The 13509-nt window shown below is 40.4% G+C and overlaps 1 long non-coding RNA gene across 2 annotated transcripts; it reads left to right on the forward strand.

Moving 5' to 3' along the window:
- Nucleotides 1–9916: 9916 nt before the first annotated feature.
- LOC120554047 lies at nt 9917–11659 on the forward strand. 2 transcript variants are annotated; one of them, XR_005638292.1, is made up of 4 exons: nt 9917–10025; nt 10950–11035; nt 11316–11453; nt 11614–11659. It is a non-coding gene; the product is annotated as an uncharacterized LOC120554047 (long non-coding RNA). The 2 variants fall into 2 exon arrangements; XR_005638293.1 differs by having other exon boundaries at nt 11319–11453.
- Nucleotides 11660–13509: the final 1850 nt, after the last annotated feature.

A 13509-nucleotide genomic window follows, 5' to 3' on the forward strand; every position in this document is an offset into this window, starting at 1 on the left:
TGGATCTGTCCGAAGTTTCTCCCTAAAAGGAAGTTTTCCTCACCACCTGAGGTTTCTCCCTAAAAGGGAGTTTTTCCTCGCCACTGTCCCACTAAGGGCCCTATTTTAACGATCTAAGCACATGGCATGAAGTGCATGGCACAGGTGCGTTTAGGGCAGAGATCGTCAACTAGCGGCCCGCGGGCCACATCCGGCCCGCCAAAGCTTTTAGTCTGGCCCGCAGAATAATCATGAATTCACAAAATGTAAAGAGGAAAAAATGTGTTCTGTTATTTATCATTTCAAGCATTTAGAGCAAAAACCCAGCCCCCTGTATTTGCATTACTATACATTGATGCCCGTGCTCCACACACACTGCTGAGCCAAGATGTGTGTGCTTTAAAACACACAGCACCTGACTGGGAAGGATACAGAGAGAGTTACCAACGGCCGCTGGGGCAGATGAACTCACGCTAGTCTCTTTTCTGTAAATAGGCTACAATAAAACCTTTGTGAGTAAAAAGTCAATACTTATCAATGCACTCACCTGTGTAGACCGGCATAAACATGTAGAAAGAGATATTTCAATCTGCTCTGTCTGCTCAGTCCACTCTTGTCCACCGCGCTGTTTTACGCAGACACAGCTCTACTCTAGCTAATAGCGAATATTTACAAACAAGCTGAAACAAAAGCTGTCGGTTTGTAGTCTAACTGTTTATCTTAAGCCCTATTCGCACGGGATAAGTATTACCTGGGGACCTCTTGTAGTTTATAAATTACCCCCACACGTCTGTATTTCGTCTGGCGCATTCACACGGGATAACTGAAGTCTGTATTTTACTCAAATTTACAGACATTATCCCCCGGATATGATGTAAAAACTTTTCATTTATAATTGACAACGCAGCCAGTTAGACCCCAAATCACAGAGATGCCGATTCGCACGGGACTAATATTATCACAGGACCTCCGTTTTCGGCGAAATATGGTAGGTCATTTGCGGGGGAATTATTACTTTACAAATTACAGACATGACCGATTCGCACGGGATTAAGATCACAGACAACCTCCGCAATTATTACAAATGACTGGAGGTCACCAGGTAATACTTATCCCGTGCGAATAGGGCTTTAGTTTGCCGGGAATCTGGAAATTTGGACACATTCTTATAAACCACTGCTGGCTGAACAAACCAAACTCTCCGCTGGATAGGTAAATCTATGGAGACCAAAACAGATACATCTGGCTTCTTAATATGCACGTGAATGACGCGATCGTTATGTTCGAGTTCTTCATTCTTGATGAAGGTTGTATTATTTTGGAAAAGTGTCTTTCATTGCAAATGAGGCATACATGACGAGTGCATAGCCTGCTTATCAGTCCATTCGTCATTAAAGCTGGGCTTTTGGCTTTTCCACGTCAACTTTTCGCTTCAGACTCTTTGATAGTGACATGTTTACCTGACAACCACGTTTCTTTCTGCAAGCATTTTCCACCAATCAGGACGCTGCATACTACAGCAATGTTTCCATAATCACAGACTTTAACCATCACTCCTCAGTGAACTGCCTCCTAGTCTGAGATCTTTTTCTAGTTAAAGAGACAGTTATCATTTTGGAGTTTCCATGTTTTTTAGGAGTTTGCTCACACTAATACATGTAAAAATATATATATAGCATTAATTCAGTAAGAAAGTGAAAATTTCAAACAAGAATAGACGTATTAGGTATAAATACATTTTATTTTCTTTATTTGAAAGTCCGGCCCCCAGAGTGTCTGCTTAGAAAAATTCTGGCCCTTGGAAAAATGTAGTTTATGACCCCTGGTTTAGGGCGTGTCCAAATCTACTTTTGCTAGTTTGACGGCGGAAAAAAGGGTCCATGCGCCGGACGCATGGTTCAAAAGGGTTGTACTTAGTGTCTTCATTAAAGGTGCTCTAAGTGATGTGATGCGTTTTTTAGGATACAAAAATTTTCGTGACATACAGCAAACATCTCCTCGCTATCCGCTAGCTGCCTGTTGGCGCAGTTTGTTTTTGTTCCCGTTTGTGGAGCCTGGGCTGTCTTCAGAGACCGCGTTTTTTTACAGTGTGTTCAGGGACAGGCAGCTAGCGGATAGCGAGGAGATGTTTGCTGTATGTGACGAAAAATGTTGTAGCCTAAAAAACACTTCACCTCACTTAGAGCACCTTTAATTAGTGATGGCCAAATGAAGCATCATGAAGCTTTGTGAACCATTTCTTTTAATTGTCTGAGCCCACTAGATGGTGCTCTTGGTTTAAATGAAAAGGCTCAAGGAATGGCAAATCAGTGGGTTTTCAACCCTTTGTGAGAGAGCGCCATCTAGTGGGCTCAGAAAATAAAGAAAATGCTTTGTGAAGCTTCATGAGGCTTTATTTGGCCATCAGTACCTTTTAATCAGAGGTGTGTTTTGGGCGTAACATGCAATCAACCAATCAGAGATCATCTCGCATTCCCTTTGAAAGCCAGGCATGTTTGGACCTTGGAGCATTGCTGTTATGATGGAGGATTTGCACCGGAATATTTTTATTTGTAATCTTCTGCATGTGTGTGTGCTGCTGTGCGTCCCTGTGTGTGTAACAAGCATGCGTGTGCTGTGCACGAGCCTAGGAGCATTTTACTAATGCGCTGTTAAAATAACAATGAAATGCTGCGTTATTGACTTTAGACCAGGTTTTTGTTGGTGAGTGGCGCGATCACTTCCCGCTGCCTCAAGATAGCAATACTCCCAGAATGCACCTGAACACACCTCCATGTAAGACCAGCACGCCCAGAATGCACCTGAACACACCTCCCTGTAAGACCAGCACGCCCAGAATGCACCTGAACACACCTCCCTGTAAGACCAGCACGCCCAGAATGCACCTGAACACACCTCCTTGTAAAACCAGCACGCCCATGGGCTACAGATGGGCGCAGGTGCATTTGCTATTTAAACGATGTGGGCGCTGGACGGGAAACTGACAACTGTGTCAGTCTTAAACTAGCAAAGACACTTGCATTGGGTTTTGCGCTGCACCGGGTGCAAGATAGGGCCCTAAATGCTTGCTCTTGGGGGAATTACTGGAATTGTTGGGTCTTTGTAAATTATAGAGTGTGGTCTAGACCTACTCTATCTGTAAAGTGTCTTGAGATAACTCTTGTTATGATTTGATACTATAACTAAAATTGAATTGAATGATGGTCCAAAATGATCTTAATCTAATAATATAAGATGAGATAAACTTTATTGTCCGGTAGGAAATTTTTCTTGGGCAAGAAGTGCTGACAATAGCTGCATACAAACACATGCATTAGTTATCAAGCATACAGTTTGTCACAAAATGCACAGTTAATACAGTAGGATAGTGTTAAAAACAAATTACGTTAAAAGGGTGCAAGGCACCCCTAAAGCTCTGATCCTGGAATGGATTTTTTTACGATGATAAAAGTCCTGATTGTTTACATGGAGTCTGGTGGGTTTGGTGATGGTGATTTTGGGGCTTTTTCATGTTAAACTAAAAGGATCTTACTTAGAATAATAATCTAAGTCTGTCAGCAGCAAAAACAGAACTTTTAGTGGACGCTGACTGACGCTGAAATGTTGGCCTATAGGGTTACATTACAGCCCGGTTCACAGCTGCCGGTTCCCAGCTGCCGGTTACAGCGTTCTACCTCAATACGGCACCAGTTTTAAAGACTGTGTTCCAGTCTGTCACTTAGAAACCAATTCATGGGGAAATATGGTCCAGGTTGAAATAAAAACCAAGTTACCCTTTAATGTGTGAGTTTACCGAGGGAAACCAGCGACTTATCCCGATCGGCACTGGCACTTTAAATCCTGATAAATCAGAATTAAGCGGTAGCCACTCATCCGAGCGAGAGCAGCGATGTAATGGGTTTCCTCTCAGAGCAATCATCAGAAGGCCTTTTCATGTTGAAGTGGATCCAGTGGATCACACAGCGGACTGCTGACTGTAGTCACACATCTGTTCATCTGTGTTGCTGCCATGAGGAAGAGGCACACTGCCCCCTGGTGGAAGATTAACATAATGTAATGCTGAAATATTGTTTTTATTTGGGGGGTTTTCTGTCTATGTCAGGGATGTCAAACTCAAATCAACCAAGAGCTGCACTGGAAAACAGGCGTGTAGAGTTTATTGTAATGCTTTACAAATATCTTTTCAGATGTCATCATCGGAGTTGAACTCCTCAGATTTGCATTCTGTTGAAATTTTTTTTTTAAATGTGCAGACTCCATTTGGGTCTGGGGCCTGTTTCACAAAAGCAGAATATATAAATCCAGGATAACCGATAATGCGAGGCTTGACCTAGTCTACTCTGTGCATCCTGGCTTGGTGCGTTTCACGAAGGCCGAGCCAGGCTGAGGAGGAGCGACTAGGTCGAGCCAGGCTGAACTAATTCAGATAGATGCGCGTCCACGGCTTTCCTCAAAAGACCGCGAGGTCGATCACAGATTTCCTGATGCCAAAATGGAGAAAACGCATTGTACATACTTTATACAGAGTGAGCAGCAGCTTCTTGTGGAAGTATGAAGACATGAAACACATTTGTATAAAAAGAAAAAGAAACACGGCCGCTGTAATGAAACAGCGAGAGAAAGCGAGGCAGACGATCACGGACCGACTGAATGCGTAATTGTAGCCTAAATATATACATTAACTGACCACGGCTCTGAACTGAAACCGTCATAATCATTCCATTCAAGGATTAGGCTACTAATCATTTTCACAAATTAACAGTTGTACTCTTTGCCTTAAATGTAAGCAGAAGATAATGTTACTCAGGAAATTTACAATGAAGATCAATTTTCTACAATGCTAGAATATGATGCGTAAATATCTTTTTCACTAAGTCATATTAAAGGGGTGATAGAATGCAAAACCGATTTTACCCTGTCATAGTTGAATAACGACAGTTCGGTGGGTAAATAGGACATATATAGAAGCTCAAAATCCCATTGACCCCCCTTTACTATGAAAATCTCATATTTTGAAACTGCCGCTGAAAACGGGCGAATCTCAACAAAGCTGGAAGTTGACGTCAACCTCCCAAAAACTGGAACCTTTGTCAGCCCATGGGTGTATTAGGTGAACGGTCACGCCCCAACATTTACATAGGCTACACAACTGACCTGAGATCAGGTAGTCTTCTGAATCTAGGTCGCGCATATCTCTGCTATTCCATTACAAAATTTCACTTCTGAAACTTTTTTATGCGAGAAATCAACTATGTAAAGCTCAAATATGGGCTGCTTTACGAAAATGGATGTCTAATTGAAAATTTTGTCCAACTGTGTGTCGGAATTCAGCGCCGGTGCTGCCTGTGTAGCTGCCTCGCCGCCCGGCCTGCCTTCCTTCACAGACCCCGGCCTGCTGTGAGGTACTTGGAGCTGCGTCACGACTGGCAGCCCACAGCACTCCATACCCGCGCAAAGTCACCATCTCTTGGGCTAATGACAACCAAATGCCCCTGCTCTGACAGAGCTCCAGGACCTGCAGCTCCCCTCTTCCTGCTAGCTAAATGCCGGTGTGTGTGAGTGAGAGCACGGTCAGCGAGCTTGTTACGCCAGCAATCTTTTACCACAGGTTTCAGTTAATCTTTTAATGTGTGTAATTATAATGTGTTGAGTTATTTAAACAAACGATTTTAAGGGGTGATAGAATGCAAAACGGATTTTACCTTGTCATAGTTGAATAATGACAGTTTAGTGGGTAACTAGGACATGCATAGAACCTCTAAATCCCATTGACATCTCTTTTCTCTGCAAATCTCACTATTTGAAACTGCCTCTGAAAACGGGCGAATCTCAAACAAGAAAATGAAGCTAACTATCCGTGATTTGTAGCTACACATAGCTAGGATTGAAGGGACAGTCGCAGCTAACGAAACCCTTACAGCTCAAAAATATTCATTAACTTGAAATCGGACACCGTTGTTAGCTTTATAAGACATTTAGGTATATGTTGTATAGCTAAGTGGCGTGACATGTGTGTAACATGTGGTAAGAGATTGCTGGTGTAACAAGCTCGCTGACCGCGCTCTCACACACGGGCCATTTAGCTAGCAGGAAGAGGGGAGTTGCAGGCCCTGGAGCTCTGTAAGGGCAGCGTTGTTTGGTAGCTAGTCAATTAGCCCAAACGGTGACTTTGCGCGGGTATGAGGTGCTGTGGGCTGCTGGAGCTCAATCGAGCTCACAGCAGGCCGGGGTCTGTGGAGGAAGGCAGGCTGGGCGGCGAGGCAGCAACACAGGCAGCTGAACTCCGACACACAGTTTTGCCAAATTTGCAATTAGCAATCCATTTTAACCCTAACCCTAACCCTAAAACGGCCCATATTTGAGCTTTATATAGTTGATTTCTCGCATAAAAAAGTCTCAGAAGTGAATTTGGTAAGGAAACATGGCAGTGTCTGGATTATGAGTTTCTGTCGCGTTTCTAATGTGTGTATTGGGGATTCGCTCAAACAATCAGCACGCGACCTCTAATGCGTGTGTATGGCGATACGCTCAACCAATCAGCGCGCATCTCTACGTATGTGTACGGGGCTAAGGCTCAACCAAGCAGCGCGCAGCTCATCTAAATATTCATGACCATACCATATTTGGAGGAAAAGCTTTTGTTACAAATAGGGCCAAAACACAGGGATGCATAAGGGCCAATAAAATATCTACCAGACCATTTTCAGCCCAACTAATGTTACATATCCCATTAGGAGACCATAAGGAACAGTGTGAAATACCCTATATAATCATTCTATCACCCCTTTAACAATTTTTCGCCATCTTATTCATCACTAAATTCCCTTCTGATAACATTTTAGGCGAGAAATGAACGGTTTATATTTATATATATATAGGCAGTCTTGCGAAAATCTTTGCCGAATTGACAATTTGCTCCAAAGTTTTCGGAATTTTCGGAGCTCCATAAAATGACGCGGCCGCCAGCTTGCGCCTGCCGGGGCCGCTTGCTCGGCGCTTGGACAGTCACACTCAGAGATCCCGCTGTAAGACGGAGGTCTTTTAGACCGGTCCCGTAAATAAGAGGCACATGTGGTTAACTGTCTTTTCGGAGTTAAACTCAACAAGCGCACACACACACACACACACACACACACACAGCAGCAGGCAGAGGAGAGATATACCATAGATAGACTGTATATTATTATGAGATATTATCTATGAGATATACCTGTTTCTTTTCGGGAGACTTGTTTAAATTATGCCATAGGCTATAGCCTACATTATATTTTGTATTTAGTTCATATTTTTGGTGTATTTGTTTTCTGATTTATTAGAAGTTGAGTTTCAGTCTGTATGATAAATGAACAGTTGTACATAAAGTGGTAACATGCTATGACATGTTATGTAGACTAAAGGAGACACCAACCTTTATAATTTGAATTTCTAATTTCCATCTCCCTGGGCATATACAGTGCACTACAATAATATAGAAATGATAATTCCACATAACACTAATAGGAACACGTAGGACACACCAGTGTATATGCCTATTTATTTGTTTAATTTAAACTGACTTAAACTTATATGCTAATAATAGTAGGGATCACGTTCCACTCTTTTGAATGAGTAAGGGGTGTTTGAGCTAAACCATAAACAATAAAATTAAAGCTCAATTAGTTTTATTTTTCAATATTATTGCAATAGTTGTAGCATTATGAGGTTTTCTTGTCTGGAGATTGTTTTAATACAAAGTGGTTATATTGTTGTGGTTTTTATTTCTAGCTGGTATTTTGGAGCCCTGCAGGTAGCCTCTGTGCTGGGAGTGTTGAGCAATAACAGGAAGAACGCATCGTCTCAAACTGTTAACAGCGTTTTCTGTGCTTGTGAACTTGCGACTTAATTCTTCCAAGAACAACCAGCAAGAACGTTCTCCCCAAGAACACAAGTCCATACTTTGCATTCTTGGTATTGAGAAACGCCCAGTGACTCATTGAATGGTTTCAGTTAAGAGCAGTATTTCATAAATGTATATTTTTAGACTATCATTCAGACGGTCCGCTTTTATCTGCCACGCTTTTTCTCGCTTTTCATTTTTTTATTTTTTATAGAGGACGAGTTTCCTTCTCTACATATTATATGCCTTACTCCCTCGTATATAGACATAGAAAATAAAGACGCTGAAGAAATTGGACTCTAAAATCTAGAAACTATAAAGATAATTAAGTGATAAATTCCATGCACACTGTAAACATGAATGTAACAGAGTGATATTCATCAGTTATTTCCCCCCAAATATAAGGTCAAAAACCATCGGGGTGTCCTCTCCCTGTTGTTACCTGAATGTACAGTAGCCTCCATCACTAGAAAGTTACTGGTCCAGTGAACTAAGACTATAATTTGGGAGGATTGTACAATTAGGATATGTTCTGAATGAATCAACTAAAATAATTCAAGATGAATTGGTCAACTATAGAAATGTACAGCATTGTATGTATTGCCCTTAGTAACAGACTTCATTTAAAACACATTTGAAATGTTATCAGCCTTTTTCTAATTATCTCAACAACTGCCATAATATATTCATCAAACTTCTAACAACAATATGAACAGCAGTCTTCATACAGCAATATAACAGTAACAATGACTGTCACATGAATAATTATAAATAAAAAAATAATGGTCACAACTTTAAATAATAACAGTACTTAAATAAACAGCAATATGCACCTGTTGTATTTTAATCCAGGCTGATAATAACAATAGGGTAAAACCACTGCTGGGTGATCAGAAAAGGCTCCAGGATTAAATAAATCCTGGCTGTTAGGCAGGCTAGCTGTACAGAATAAATCTCCATGGTGATTTATGTGCCTCCGCTTTCGTGAAACCGAATCAAGGTTTAATTCATCCAGGATAACTGGGAAATCCCAGCTTAATCCCTTATCTTGGTTTTTTGCAACAGGCTCCAGGTTATCCTGAATGAATTTAGCTTTGAGTTGGTTGCACAAAAGCAGGTTGAATTAAACCCAGTAACCATGGAGATTTATTCTTTGCAGCTAGCCTGCTCCAGAGCAGGCTAACAGGCAGGCTAAGATTAATCCTGGAGTCTGATGTGTTAAATCAGCTGCCGCTCTGATCCGAAATAAACGTGTTTAACAGTTATTCCGTTGTCTTCTGAATGTGTTCCGCTTTATTTTTATTAACATGCATTAGGCTACTTGTCACGAGTTTGATTCAAATCCTACTATTGCAGTTGTTTAGATGGTAAGAAATGGTTGCACTGGCACCCGGAGATTAAGTGGGACGATACGGAGGAAATGGGCTTTTCCTCCGCTGCTGTCCCCGTGGAATGTGCCCCGCACTGTAAACCCGAACGTTCAAAGTAATTAAATAGATTAAGTAGTGTATACTCAAAGTTTAAGAACAAGTTCTACTAACTTAATTTTGTCAAGTTGGTGTAACATGTTCTTCCTTTTTGAGTATTGTTAACTAATATTTTTTGATTAAATGGAACTATTTTGTGTATAAGTAAGCATAACTTAAAAACATAACTTAAGTACAATGTAATAGAATTGAGTAATAACATACTAAGAATGATAAAGTCCTGTTATTTCTATTGTTTTAAATAGGGATGATTTAAAAATAAACTGAATTTATATAGCACATGTTAAAATACAATAAAATCTCAAAGTGCTTTACCAAATAAGTAAAATCGATCATAATAAATAAATTGCAATAGCAAATGGTCTGAAATGCATTAGACATTAGTGGAGGACAAAATGTATTTATTTTATTTATTTTTTGCTTCATCAGTTTAATGTAGCCTATATATTCTTTTTATTTTTATTTAAGCAGCTGCAGGGATAATTTTGTATGGCGCAGTTAATCTCTGATTCAACCTGCGAAGCAGAAGGTGGGCGCTAATTTGCTACACTACACTGATTCCTTACCGCTTTGGAAAAACACAGAAGAAGAAAAGTTTGAACAACGCAGCAAGGCGGGAAGCAGCAGACAGTAGGGTTGCAGAAACTACCTACGCAGCAGCAATCAGGCTCACTGGACTTACTGTAAGTTTTGAATGTTAATATTCATTCGCTTTTACTTCTTTTATAAATTTTGTATGTGTTTGTCTCAGAGAGCGTAGACCTTCTCCAAGCCCCCGCCCTTCACTGGCTTATCACGGGAGTCTTGTAGGGATTGGCAACTTGTCAGATATAGGTTAGCTGCTAAAGAGCTAGCTAGCTAGCCACTTAGCGCGACCAATAACGTTACCAGAGACTATTTAGAAGGACTTTGACGTTACGCAGTCCAGCAGCACAACTAGCGACCTAGCTACCACTAACCGACTCCCTGAAGAATTTGACGACGGATGAATCTAGTAATCACACGCTCATTCCCCGCTTAAAGGTGGTGTTAGAAAATTAGTTGTTAGTAGAAGCACTAACAGACACCTGGTATGTTAGTAGAAGCACTAACAGACACTTCATATGCGATAGTTAGTTTTTTGTTGATGGAAACTTTCAATAGTGCACAAAAGAGCATAAACGCCTCAAACTGAGTTCCTACACTGCAAGTCCGCGCCCTCTGTGTAGCTTCTAGGGACGCTAGTTTTAAATTCTGTGTGAGCAGACTGTCTGAGACACGGAGATTGCTGTTAACAGAACGAGTCCCCCCCGCGCGCCTGCCTGCTTGTGTTGCCTCGGTTTTAAAACAAACGACCCTGCTGGAGGCAAGCTGCTTTTCATGACAAAGATGAATAAAGTAAAAACCCTTAATAGTAAAGCTTTGGTTTGTAGAAATGGTATTATTGTTGATTAACCATGCACTAAGGTTCAAGTGTGGCTGCTTTTCTTTACAGTAATGTTAATTTTGCTTGATGGCTTTAGTAACTTGACACTTATGGGGATTAAATGAAAAGATCATTAACAGGGAACATTTATAAATGGAAGTATTTATAATTTGACACTCTTTGAATGCTTTTAATTGTTCAGTTTCAGATCAGTTTATGCCTTTGCATCTTGCTGTTTCAGTTTCAAGAAGTTAAGGAAGATAACTGGAGATGTGATAACGATACCAGGTAATCCAATGAATGTGAATTCTTCTATCACCCCCACCTCCCGCCCTCTAAATACCAATAACTTGAATTGTTTTTTTTTTCTCAGACAAGGTTTTAGTGTGGTAACCCCAAATCATACGCACTCCCACATACACACATCATTGTTTTTTCTACTTGCCTGTTTGATCAAAATAAAGTGTTTTGCTGTATTTAAGTCAACAATTAATGAATGTGTTCTGTTCACGAATACTACTAATCATATTTTACTTAACTTTGTATTTGCTTGCAAAAATTGTTGAAGAAGACTGAGAAGAAACTGCCCCTCATTAGAAAGATGATGGAGACCACATTTCCCCTACGCCGACAGACCATAGTGATGTCCTGCCCACCAGTGAACGACCTCATGGACCTCTGGCCTGCTCTCAAAATAGAGTCTGAGGTAATATGGATCAGCTCTCTCTTTTAAAGTGAAAATTGTGATTCTTACTCATTTGGCTGATATTTTTGCTTTATTAATGTGTGCAAGATTCTTCAAATTGAACTGTTTTTTTTAATAAGTGTTGTTGCTGTATTCTCCTCTGGCTGTTATTTCTATGTAGTTGTATGCAGAGTTCCAGCGGATTACAAATCAGAACCTGCCCAACCACGTGCTATGCTGAGCGTACCGCTATCTTCCTCGACTGATGACCTTATTCAGACGGAAGGCATCAAAAACTGGGAAGACAGCAGATGCTCTGGCTGAAATTTTAAAAATCCACGATGAACAGGTAAATAGATTTTTACACATTTCATAGGTTGAACCAGTAGAACATTGAACAGGTTCAATGATTGAAATGAGCTTTTTGACTTTTGCAATTAGTCCACTTTGTTTGCCATTTGTCTGATTGCATTAAAGATGTTAACAGGTTATTTGTGGACATATGTTCTGTTTGGACTGTTTAAAATCAGCTTTATGTAAACTCTTCAGTATATGCAATTCTGTTTTTTCTGAATAGGAAATCCATGACATACACACCAAGCGCACTACTGTTCTCCACGTCCTTCCTGTGTATCTGCGCGAGGCGTCTCTGGATGTTTAATAACCTGCACAGTGAGTCTCCTTAAGTCACTAACAGATTCTGCTGTGTATTATCTAACCCGTAAATACTAACATTTTATTCAATGTTCAGTAAAACATTTTCTTGTAAATGTCCTTGGTTTCAGTCAGCACTTAGATTCTCTGGTATTTTGGCTGATTCATGTGTGCAGAACATGGATCTTATGTTTTTCAACTCTTACAATGAGACCCAGGTCTCTTTTGTAAAAGTGGTATTGGATTTCAATGGGACTTGGTTAAGGAAAGACAAATTATGTCATCTGTTCTGTTCCATGTGTTAGTTTGTGATTAGTATCTCTTTTTCATTCATTCAGGATGAGTCTGGTGAGCCAGAGCTTGATGGTGTTGCAGTGGGCCTCATTACTTTCATCGGTGACCATGACGCAAGTCCAGTTCACTACCACCCTGTGAGAATCACTGTCGTCATTGAAAGTGATGCCGTGGTCAGCCTTCCCAGACTTGGCGATGCCTTCCTGGTAATCTGTGGAGTGATCTATGCACTGCACCTCAGCTATCCCAAAGCACTGACCAACACTTTTGAATTCACTCAAAAGATTTAACTTGGTCTAGAAAGTGGTAAACTATCCCCGAGGTTGCAGACCCTCAAGAATGAATTAATGATGTAGAAACTCATCTGAAAAAAAGGCTGCAGGGTAAAGCATTATAAAAGGCTAGTTCAAAGTTATCTCCTTTTGTCTAAATAATGCCTCAAAAGTTACTGCACTACTGCAGGTATTCAGCCAATAGGCCCAAACTACACAATATGCCTTTGTTCTCATTAATATAATGCAAAGGTAACGCTAATGTTTTGTATGTTTTAATGTTTTTCTTAACCATTGTGGGCTGCGCAAGATGACTCACATTTCACTGTGCATTTGATATGGTTTGTAAAACATTTACATTTTAGAGTTTTAAGTGAAAATGTTCTTAAACTCTATAGAATTTTTGAAATTTCATCCAAAATGCTGCCCTGTCGCCTTACTGAGGAATTAGCAAGGAAGCCAAAAGCAGTGTTTTTTCTTTTATAGCTGTAACGGACGATAATTTAATTTTGGTATTATTGTTTTTGATTACTCCGATTATTTTCCTGACTATCTGATTAGTTGTCTGGTCAATATCAGAAATGTGTGATAAATATTTATTTCCTAGGGCCTTAAAGAAACATGCCTACCGTATTTTCCGGACTATAAGTTGCTCCGAGTTATAAGTCGCATCAGTCAAAAATGCGTCATGAAGAGGAAAAAACATATATGTCGCACCGGACTATATGTCGCATTTATTTAGAAATGTATTTCACAAAATCCAAAACTACACAATAGCACCCAGAACAACAGGCTGAATACGGTAGGTGTCCGGTATGTTAACGTAACACATTAACAGTTATTAAACTATACAATAG

This window comes from Perca fluviatilis, chromosome 24, assembly GCF_010015445.1.
Source record: "Perca fluviatilis chromosome 24, GENO_Pfluv_1.0, whole genome shotgun sequence".
NCBI lineage: Eukaryota > Metazoa > Chordata > Actinopteri > Perciformes > Percidae > Perca > Perca fluviatilis.